Source organism: Etheostoma cragini, chromosome 2 (assembly GCF_013103735.1).
Source record: "Etheostoma cragini isolate CJK2018 chromosome 2, CSU_Ecrag_1.0, whole genome shotgun sequence".
Lineage (NCBI taxonomy): Eukaryota > Metazoa > Chordata > Actinopteri > Perciformes > Percidae > Etheostoma > Etheostoma cragini.
In genome coordinates this window covers 11402-23357 of record NC_048408.1, presented here as the reverse complement: position 1 = coordinate 23357, position 11956 = coordinate 11402, and the positions used below count along the sequence as shown (strand labels likewise).

General features: G+C 44.4%; 1 pseudogene; it reads right to left on the bottom strand.

Annotated features, from left to right (window-relative positions):
• Positions 1-1364: 1364 nt before the first annotated feature.
• On the bottom strand, positions 1365-2688 carry LOC117936937 (annotated as a pseudogene).
• Between the last annotated feature and the right edge of the window lie 9268 nt (positions 2689-11956).

The following is an 11956-nucleotide window of genomic DNA, read 5'->3' as shown; positions in this document are numbered from 1 at the left end:
AAACCTCCGCTCCTCCATCTCCACCTATCGCCTGCTCCAACCTAGGACTAAACTGTCTACGATGGGAGACAGGGCCTTTCAGGCAGTCGCCCCTCGGCTCTGGAACGCACTCCCAGAGTCATTGAGGGTCCCACAAACGGTGGAGATTTTTAAAAAGGGCCTAAAGACACTATTATTTCAAAAGGCCTTTTAAATAGTTATTGTTTTAATTTTAGTTTTATGGTGTTTTATAATTGCTTGTAAATTGTTATTGTACTGTGGAAACTGTTTTTAACTCCCTATTAATTGTAGCCCTTTGAGATTTCCTTGTGAAATGTAAAGGGCATTATAAATAAAATGTATTATTATTATTATTATTGTTTTTCCCTGTACTATTAGGGGCCGAGCAGCCAAGCGTTTATTGATTTGAATGCTTGTATTTGTAGTGACACCTGGGACACCTGTCTATAGCCTAATTGTGTTGTTACTTTGCACGCGCTATTAGATCATTACAAAAAATAATGCAAAGGTTGACTTGACTACACCACTATTCATCTTATCATCATCACTGCTTTCCTTCATTTCTATCCAGTCAACAGCTCCATCTTCTGGCGAGTAAGCAGAGTATTTCATTAATAAGCGGAGGACCCATATTGTCAGTCCAAATGACATCACATAGTGTTAAACATCAATAAAAAGACAGGACATTACATTATGAATAAGAATAATTTATTATCATATTTCATGCTACTTCATTTCAATTAAATTTGATGGTTTATGTATAAAAAGGATTACCCATCAGATCTTACATCATTTGGGAAACCTTTCTTTTTCTTTCGTTTGTCTGAGAAACTCAATCTTTTTAGACATAATGTTTAAATTATTTCCTAAGGAACATCATAGTGCTTTATATATTTGTGGCACAGAAACAAGAACTGTTATACACGATCAAATATAAATGGCACTTTTGGCAAACATGTGTTCCTCTTCTCTACTAGACAGGAAAGGGGGGCTGATTAGGGACATTGTTGTCTCTGTGCTCTGACCAGACAGAGACATAAATACAAAGATTTAGGAGCTCTTTTGTTGTGTTGGGATGACATGTTCCCTAAGTGTCATTCATGTGTGAATTTAAAGCTTGCATCAAACTGGGTGATTAACCTAGAAACAGTATATGGTGCTTATGACTCTTTCTTTAAATGAGGCAGCATCAGAGAGACACAACACACAACAACAACAGGCCTTTCAGTTGTTGATCACACACAATTTACACCTAAAGACAATAAAGTATATCTTCACTTTCTCTATTTCATTAGAAACACATTGAACATTCTCATTCCTTTAATCCTTAGACCGAGTCTGATCCCAGTCCCTCCACAGCCTCTCTACAGCATGTTGGTCTCACAGGAGTCAGGCTGCAGTATCTGAAGAGTAACTATGAGTTTAACTGCTTTTCTAAACCAGGGGTAAAAGAAGGCATAGATCACAGGGTTTAGACTAGAGTTACAAAAGAACACAAAGAGAACATAGAATGCAGATGAAGCTTTGACCAAGCTTTCATCTGCAAGAGAGAAACAGTAAAATGGACAGTAACATATTAGAAAAACAACTACCAAAACACCTAGATTCCTGGCTGCTTTCAGCTCAGATTTCTTTGCCTTTGGAGTCACTGAATGCCGGAGTGTGACAGCTGTAATGTGAGAGTGCATGGCACGAGCCTAAGACACAGCCACATCAAATACTCTCAGATAAAGAGCTAATATGAGAATAACTGGAACAAGAAAGGTCAAAACAAGGTCCACAATGCCTGCGATATAGCCAACCACCAACACACATTCTCCGCCACAAGGAATATACGTGTCTGGGTGAGTCGGGGAAACCTTTGTAAAGAGAAGGCTGTAAGAAACAGAACAGAGCCAACACAGACAAACACAGAGTTTAACTCTTTTCACAGTGATTCTGGTGGTGTAATGCAGAGGTTCACAAATAGCAACATAACGGTCAACTGATAGGAGCACTATGTCACCTACTGAGGATGCGGTACTGATGCAAATAAGATAATTATAAAGAAAACACACAAAGTCACCAAGAAACCAGCAGGATGTTTTCTTGAGAACTTCTACAGGCATCAGCACAAGGCCCACTAGAAAGTCTGAGACAGCCAGAGAGAGGAGGAGGATGTTGGTGGGTGTGTGGAGCTGCCTGCAGGGAAAGAGAAAAGTTTCATTATACCAACATCACTGACAGAACAACCCTAACCAGTACTCATAATGAAAAATATAAAAACCCATATTAGTTTAAATATTTTCCAATCCACCACATCAGTTAGAGTAGACAGATGAAATGACTTGGTTGAGGTCACGGTGGACAGAAAGCAATGCTAAATTGGTAACAGAGTAGACATGAACATTCTCTGGCATCAAAGGCAGACATTTGGAGCAACATCACTCAAAGATAATTCTTCTAAATATACAGCAGCTGTTCACATTTTAAAGTTACACATCCTGTACAGAGAAGCAAAGAAGTTAATATCTGCCTGAAGTGGGAGATTGAGATGATGATGAGCAGGTTGAGAGTCACAGTGGTCAGAGAGAGGGAGTAGCACACAATGTAAATGAGCAGTGTTTGGGGCCAAGGAGACGAAGGCTCCCTGCAGGAGGTGTTTGAGAACTGTGGAAAGCAGAGCTCGGCTCCGTCCTCAACCTCCATCTGCAGAGGCCTGCAGATAGCTGCAGCTCTGGCAGCTTTCTGAATAAACCGGAGTCAGGTAACTGATTTATCTTTCTCTCATTCTCTTCATACCCTCCTCTTTCTCAGTCCCTGATGGACTCTGATGTCCCTCCTCCCTGACTCTGCACATCCCACCATCATGTTCATCACTCTCTCTGTAACCCTGCCTTCCTCACTGTCTCTCTATCCAATCTCTCTTCTGTCATTTTCTACCCTTGTTTCCTTTCCTTTGTCCCTGTATTGATAACTTTTCAAGTTAATAACAGTAGTCTTGCATTTCCAGCTCTATCTCTACAGTCATGTAGAGTAAGGTCAGGCTACACCACAGGTGCATTCTGGGTTAGGAGAAAAGAACACTCTGGGTTGTTTGCATTTCTTTAACCCAATCAATGAACTCAGGAGAGCTAAGCTCTGGATGCAGAGACGATGGCTCTACTAAGTAGTCTCGGGAAGGAACTTGATTTGGTGGAACACTTGCACCTGGCAATTGAAAACATCACACCACAATAATCAATCAAGTTAAATCACACAATACAGTAACTTGAGCTATTTAAATGAGCTGGAAACACGGTTAAACATCATTTGTTCTTACCAGAGTACCACCATGTGTACTTTTTCCATAGCAATCGCACCAATAGGCCCAGAACACTCTGCTGGATGACTCGAATCAGCCAGCTGAAGACCAACAATGTTTCCTCTCTAGCATTTAGCTGAGTGAGGCAGCAGTGAAACCATTCACAACGGTGGCTAAGCTGTGTCGTTCTCCCCAGCTTCAAAATACCAAGATAGTGTTGGCCAAAAGGCAAACTGCTAACTTCAAAACAGCGGTCAAACCATAGGGTGAATTCACTGAAGCCCCGTCCATTATATCAGCCAATCAGCATCTGATGCAGAGCTACTGGCAGCTAAGGGCACGGTTTAGGTGTGTGTGCTGGGCCAGGTATCTTGCTTTCCCCAGGCGGCCAACCATGTCATCAATGTGTGGCGTTGGATAGCAATCAAACTTTGACACAGAGTTCAGGTGTCGGAAATCAATACAACACCGTATTGTGGCATCATTTTTTGAAACCAAAACCACTGGTTTACACCACTCACTTTTGGAGCGCTCCATAATCCCCTGAGACAGCCTCAGGTCCACACCAAGAGGCGGTCTGGGATCCTATAACTCATTCGTTTAACTGGAGCCTCCTCCTTTAACATCATTCTCTACCATATTTGTGTGACCTGAGTATTCTTGAAATATTTAACAATTACATAAAGCTTTCACCTGATTTTGTTGATCAGCTGGCTGATGGTCCAGGTCAGGTTCCGCTGGGGCTGCTTAGGGCAGATACTGGTCCTCTACCACCTCTTCCTCCTCCACAGCTCTGATCAGCCATATCTCTGCCTTCCTTTCAGGTCTTTCAGCCAACTCCTTTAGGAGGTTCACATGCAGCACCCTGCTGGAACGTGGTCGGCTTGCAGTAGCAACTTGGTAGGTGGTTGGTCCAAGTTGATTCTCCACCTCGAATGATCGCGGACATTTTGCCCGCGGTTTCCTGTCACTGGTAGGCAGCATGACTAGGACCTTCCAACCTGGAACAAAAGTCCTCTCCGGTGCCGACTTATTATACCATTCTTTCTGGTACCGCTGGGCCTCCGCCGTGTGCTGCTGGGCAAGTTCTGCCATCTTCTGTAGCTTGTCTCTCATCTGAACAACATAGTAGATGATGTTACCACCCCCATCTTTCTGCTGGTCCCCTTCACAGGCCTCCCTAAGAAAGAGCAGTGGTCCCCTTACCTCATGACCTTGCAAAAGTTCAAATGCGGAAAGAACGAGTAGAGGCCTGGGGTACTTCCCGGTATGCAGAAAGAAGGTAGGGTAGCCATTGATCCCAATTAGAACCAGTGTCATTGACGAACTTACGGAGCATTTGCTTGAGGGTCTGATTGAAGCGTTCTGTCAGTCCGTCCAGCTGTGGGTGGGAGGGGGTTGTTTGCACATTCTTGATGCCAAGCAGTTGGTAAACCTGTTTTAGAAGCGTGGACATAAAGTTAGTGCCTTCGTCAGTTCAAATTTCACGAGGGAAACCAACTCTAGAAAAGAACTGGACTTCTTGGTCCAGTTCTAGCAAGTTCTAGAAAACTGCTTAACATCTGCCTGCAAACCAGGCCAGTGAAAGTACCGTCTAACGCAAGCCAGGGTCACGTGCTTCCCTAGGTGGCCAGCCCAGGGAACAGAGTGACCCAAGAGAAGTACAGTGTCTTGGGCCACCTTGGGAACCACTAGCTGCTTAGCTAGTCCATGTTGATGATAGAGAATACCATTCTTCAGGAAATACTCCTCAATAGTCGAACTCACTCCCCACCTCTCCCTCTTTAGGACTGCCCAATAAAGTCAATAGGCTGGAGTCATCGTGTTGCATCTGAACAATGTCTGAAGTTATCTTAAAACCTAGTGGCAAGTCTGGGGTAACTGCAACTCAGGATTTTATGACACTGTGCTGGAACCTCTCCTGCCACTTTTGCCTGCGTGACTTTCACAGCTTCTCTGGTTGAGTGTCCAGATCTGCATCATAAAAAGGCACTGAGGGTAACAGAGGACTCATCTACTAGCTTGGCCTGGGCTCTGGTTACGGCAAAATTGCAACTTTGAGGTTGGTTTAAGAAATCAAATAAGAATGGCAGGTCACTATCCAGCAGTACTGGTAAAGGAAGGTTGTCAGCAACTCCAATGTTCAACAGGTAGGGTTGTCCTTGCACTTCAATGTAAACATCAGCAGTGAGGTAAGGTTTCTTGTCACCATGTACACAGCAGATGGGAATGGTTTCAAGCGTGCACATAACGTTAGCTGGTACAAACTGCCTGTGCACCAGGGTCTGATCACTGCCAGAGTCAATTAGGGCCTTCAGAGCGTTACCATTAACTTTGACCTTTGTCATCTTCATGGATTGATTGCTATAACATTCATGGTAATTTTTCAATGGCACAACACACACCTGAGTGAGCTTAGCAGGGTTTCTTGGGCACATTGGCTTTGTGTGACCCTGTTGGCCGCAAAGGTAGCAAATGGGCACTTTACTAAACCTTTGTGTATTTGTTGACTGGTTCTCCCTCAGGGGAGCCTTACCCACACCTGGTGTTGCCCTCTGATGGTATTGAGAGGATGTCGACCTGCGGATGTCTTTTGTAGCCTTCCAGGTGGAGTAGCTCCATGAGTGTCCTTTCCTTCTTGCAGCTAGAATCACATCTGCCAGTGGAGCAGCCTCTTCAGCCGTTGAGGGATCGTGCTCCCGGATCCATACCTGCAGCTCAGGAGATACTGTAGTATCTGCAAATACTGATCCAAGATTATAATTTCACCAACAACTTTAACAGTTTTACCTTTTGGTTGGATCCACTTCAAAAAAAGCTCCTTCAGTCTAACATACAGCTCCTTGGGACTTTCACTAGGATCAATATCTGTTGAATCTCTGCCTGTAGGTTTCTGGGTTAATGTCATATTTCTTTAGAAGGGCATCTTTAACACAGTCATAATCATGAGCATCATGTAAGTCCATATTAACATCTCACCTTACCAGTAAGCAATGGAAATAAGGCGCAAAACCTAGTCAGACCAAGGCCACCGACATGCTGCTGCAATCCTCTCAAAAGTTGTAAGGAAGTGTTCAATATCATCATGCTCTGTTAATTTCTCCAATCTGGGTTCTGAGGGGAACGGAAACTGACCTGATGAGGCAGGGGATGGAACACACTCTTTTGCCAGTTCTGTTTGGACTTGGGGCCCAGGTTCATCTGAGTCCAGAGCTCTTGATGGTTTCTACGGAATTGGGGAAGTGCGAGCTTGCACCTCAAGCTGCAGCAGTTGTAACTGATGTTGTAGTGCCCTAAACCGCTGCTCCTGTCGTGCAGACTCCTCCCTCAGTGGAGCGTCACGGACATCTTGCTGGCCCATGTGGGCAAAAAGAATGCTAGCCAGGTCCAGCATCGTTGGATCTCTGCTTTCTTCATCCTCATTGCCTGTGACTCCTCCTGAAGTTCCATCTCTGCTTGTTCTTCTTGTACAGTCTGTTGTTCCTGAGACTCCCCAAGATTTCCTCTTCCACTCCATCCTCCATGCTGCATTACTCAAGAAATAAATAGAGGTTGGAAAAAAATTCCAAACAAAAACTACAGGGGGTAGACAAACCCATTATATAGCCAAACCACAACAACTACAACCTATGTTAAACCAATGCTACATAATATGAATTAAGGATAAATCAAATAATCATACTAACTAAAAGTATTACTAGCAGAGAAAATAACACAGATGAAAAATGAAAAAAAATACTCTACCAGCCCCATGATTTGGGGAAACATGGTACAGTCCAATTATCCATTCCCCATTTAAACAGCTTAGAATTAATTGGAGGTCCTTTTGTCTGTCAGCCAATGACCCCCAGTAGCAACTCCCCAGAAACTGGTAACTCATAAAGAAAAGGCATGGATTTCACAGAATGTAACTTAAACAAAGATAACAAACTTGAAAATAGCTAAACCGACAAAGTTAACTAAATGTGTGCACGCAAATGGAAAACTAAGTCAAATAAGTAATAAAACTGTTTGTAGAACTAAAGTGTGTGTCCAGTTATTTATTTTGTATAATGTGTAATGTGCTCAAAACAAACGAGAGTTACCACCGTGAGTTGTTGTTGCCATGTGTGGCTGCTAGTGCGGCCATTACTCGGCGTGTGATATTTCAAATTCCAGCACCCTGGAGATCCAAGATCCCAGTTTTGAGTGAGCAAATTGAATGGGATCGAATTCTGGTGGAAGTGAATGTCAAATTGCACCTGGAATTGAGTACGCTTCCTGTGTGTGTGAGGTCACAACGGGATACACCCCCTTTTCCATTTGTATTCATGTGTGTAATCTGATGCAAAGCCTTCTCATAATACAATCATATCTAACTTCAGTATGGTGACGGCCCACTGCCAACCAGTTAGGTGAAAGTTGCTGGTAATTTTCACCAGGCACGTCTGTGCAGCGTTCGGGAGGCGCCACGAGCCACACAAGCAATCACGGATATTCAAGTCAATGCTTGATCTTCCACCAGCCGCGTCACAGGGCGTCCCCATGAATCGGCTCTCCGCTTTGATAGAGGAACGCCCTAGGTCTTTTTTCACGAGAGCCACAGGCAGGTTACACAGCCGCGAAGGAGAGAAACGGTGAGAGTATCTAGTCAGTTTACCTAAACATCCCCAATATCCAATAAGTCTTCTCCACAATGCCACGGAAAATGAGAGCTTCATCGTGGAGAGAGGTTCATCTTGGCCTTTATTCACCAGGACAGCAAGGGGAGAGAGAGGGGGGGAAGACATGCAGGACACTTGCTACAGGTCGAGTTAAACCCCAGACTTCTGTATTAAGGAATAAACCTCTTTTCATGGTTATTAATTTTCAAACACAGGATCCCCAGTTCCTCTGGAAAAGTCCTGTGTTTGAGCCCGTTGTTAGTTTGACCCATCCAACACCACAACCTGCCATCTTTTTCAGATGTGGGCTCTCTTATACTTCATGAACTTACTTCCTGAACCTTTGGCAACCCTAACTCTCTTTACCTGTTAAATCTTCTACTGTATTCACCAGCTAGTCTCTAACTTCGTCTGTTTGCGGCTGAGTTTTTAGAGAGGACACTGATGATACTGTGAGAGTGAACAAAACATGAAAGTTTTGGGACTTAAAAACCCCAAAACAGTGTGTCAAAAACCCTCTCTAGATATTAGAAGAGCTGCAGAGTGGGGAGATAATTCTCTGTGGATTTGGGACGGGCAGCGACCCCTCTCACATTACACATGCTATTTGAATCCCTTTTGTATCACTTGTTGAGGGGTTCATGCTGACACTTGTTTGTCTTTACACCTCTGATTGCAGACACCTCATTGGTTGAGATGGCATCATCTGACTAACCCATACATCCATCCATCCATCTTCGACCGCTTAGCCGGTATCGGGTCGCAGGGGCAGCAGCTCCAGTAGAGGCCCCAAACTTCCCTTTCCCGAGCCACATCAACCAGCTCCGACTAGGGGATCCCAAGGCGTTCCCAGGCCAGGTTGGAGATATAATCTCTCCACCTTGTCCTGGGTCTTCCCCGAGGCCTCCTCCCAGCTGGACGTGCCTGGAACACCTCCCTAGGGAGGCGCCCAGGAGGCATCCTTACAAGACGCCCGAACCACCTCAACTGGCTCCTTTCAACGCAAAGGAGCAGCGGCTCTACTCCGAGCTCCTCTCGGATCATTATGCTTCTCACCCTATCTCCAAGGGAGATGCCAGCCACCCTCCTGAGGAAACCCATTTCGGCCGCTTTTAACCCATACAGGTGTGAACAAACTTCCTTTCCAGAGGGGTTCAGCACACCGCCTTTAGGAGCCACTAATGGGCTGTAAGACGTTAACAGAGAGGCAGATTAGATCTCCCGGGACCTGACTGTCTGTGTCTGACGATGCCCACTATACACAACAAAGTAAAGGTCATTTAGCCCACCAATCCCTGATCTACAGGGAGATGAGTTTGGATCTTCAGTTTTAGCTCTGCTCATTAAGACACCGTGCTGTAGCATTCACATGAACTTTGGCTCTTTAAACTTGCTGAAGACTACAATGTTTAACTGCAGTTTTTCTTTGTAGTACCATATGGTTGTCAGCAGGGCCTGAAATGAACTTTTTTGGCCCTGAGCCACACAGGCTTTTTACCAGCCGATGTTTTCCCTCAAAGGATGCATGAGTCTGCTGTCGTAAATTAGCCACGAACTTTGCCATTGTTGCCAAAGGTCCCGTTTGGTGTGGAAAACCTCTTCTTTTACTTTTCTTTAACTGGTCCTCATCCTTCTGTCGGTTAATTGTTTTATCTGGCCTCTTTGCCCCAATGATGTGCCCCCACCTTTTTTAGCTCAATTCTAAGAAATGACAGACTTGGTTAGAATGTGAAAAGAACGACACTAAGTGGAAAAAACAACTGAGTCACTCAATTCTCATTTGCCGGGCATTGCCTATGGTCGCCTGGTACACGCCTGGCTGCATCATGTGAGGAGCCATCATTCATTTTCATTTAGGCCCCAGACACACATGCTGCTGAGTCCTTTGTAGTAAGTATTCTTCAGGACAGGTAATAGGTTCAAGAATTGGAAAATCAATTATTTTAGTGACACCTGTGTTGCTGTTAATAAATGTAATAATATGGCCTAATGTGATCCTACAGTGCTTTGTGAAAATAATAATGCAAAATCATGATGCCTTCAGGATATTAAAACTTGGATGACTTGTAATTTTCTAATGTTAAACTAAGATAAAACTGAAGTTATTGTTCCGGGGCCCAAGCACCTCCATGACGCATTCTCTCAAGAGATAGTTACTCTGGATGGCATCACCCTGACCTTCAGCACCACCCTGGCCTCCAGCATCACCCTGGCCTCCAGCACCACCCTGGCCTCCAGCATCACCCTGGCCTCCAGCACCACTGTGAGGAATCTTGGAGTTATCTTTGATCAGGACATGTCCTTTAATTCCCACATAAAGCAAATTTCAAGTACCGCGTTTTTTCACCTACGTAATATTGCAAAAATCAGGAATATCCTATCTAAAAATGATGCAGAAAAACTAGTCCATGCATTTGTTACTTCTAGGCTGGATTACTGCAATTCTTTGTTATCAGGCTGCTTGAAAAACTCCATAAAGACTCTTCAACTGATCCAGAATGCTGCAGCACGTGTTCTGACAGGAACCAGGAAAAGAGATCACATCTCTCCTGTTTTAGCTTCTCCGCACTGGCTTCCTGTAAAATCCAGAATAGAATTTAAAATCCTTCTTTTCACCTACAAAGCTCTTCATGGTCAGGCACCATCTTATCTTAAAGAGGTCATAGTACCTTAATACCTCACCAGAGCACTGCCCTCCCAGAATGCAGGGTTACTTGTGGTTCCTAGAGTCTCTAAAAGTAGAATGGGAGCCAAAGCGTTCAGCAGTCAGGCTCCTCTCCTGTGGAACCAGGTTCCAGTGTGGGTTCAGGAGGCAGACACCGTCTCCACCTTTAAGAGTAGGCTTAAGACTTTCCTCTTTGATGAAGCTTATGGTTAGGGCTGGCTTAGGAGAGTCCTGAACCATCCCTTAGTTACGCTGCTATAGGCCTAGACTGCTGGGGGACTTCCCATGATGCACTCAGCACCTCTCTCAGTGCATCTCTTTCTTCCTACTTCTTTCCATCTGTATGCAAACTCATTCCATTAATGCATGTTACTAACTCTACTTCTTCCCTTTCCCGGAGTATTGCCCTCCCCTCTCTCCTCCTATTACTTCCTGCAGGTGTTTCTGGGTCTGGAGCTGGGGTTGGAGTCACCTTCTGCCTCCATGCTCGACACCCTCTGCTACAATCTTTTTTTCTCTCGCTCGCTCTCTCTCTCTCTCTCTCTTTCTCTCTCTCTCTCTCTCTTTCACTCACCCCCAACCGGTCGAGGCAGATGACCCTCCACCCTGAGCCATGGTTCTGCTCGAGGTTTCTCCCTCTTAAAGGAAGTTCTTCCTTGCCTCTGTGGCCTAGTGCTTACTCTTGGTGGGAACTGTTGGGTTTCTGGAAATAACATCACAGAGTACCGTCTATGTGATAACTGTTGTGATTTAGCGCTATATAAATAAAATTGAATGGAATTGGTCTTAAAGAAGATTGTACTCTTCTGTCTTTCATTTGGACTTGGTCTTGACAAAGGTTGGCTTGACTACACAAATATCACCTAGTCATCACAACTGCTTTACTTTGTTTCGTTCCTGCAAAATACAAGTCAACAGCTCCATCTTCTGGCAACCTGAGTCATGTAACGCATTTATCTCTCTCTCATTCTCTTCAGAACCCAATCACAATAGAACTGGAAGCTGCTAAGATCTGGAAGCATAGACGGCGGCTCTGACAAATATTCTCAGGAAGGAACTTGTGTTGGTGAAACACTTGCATCCCGGAAAAGAAAATGCCACATACAATAATAAATGAAGTTAACTGTTAAAAAAATACGATACAAAGAATTTTTTATTTAGCGGGACACACGGTTGTGCGTTATTTACCACGAATCGCCACGGATGTCCACGTTTACCCCTTGGCAAAAGTCTGCTGCGTGACTCGCATCCAGCGGTAAAAATCTGCGATGTTCCCTCTCTAGCATGTACAGTGGGTACGGAAAGTATTCAGACCCCTTTAAATTTTTCACTCTTTGTTTCATTGCAGCCTTTTCCAAAAATCAA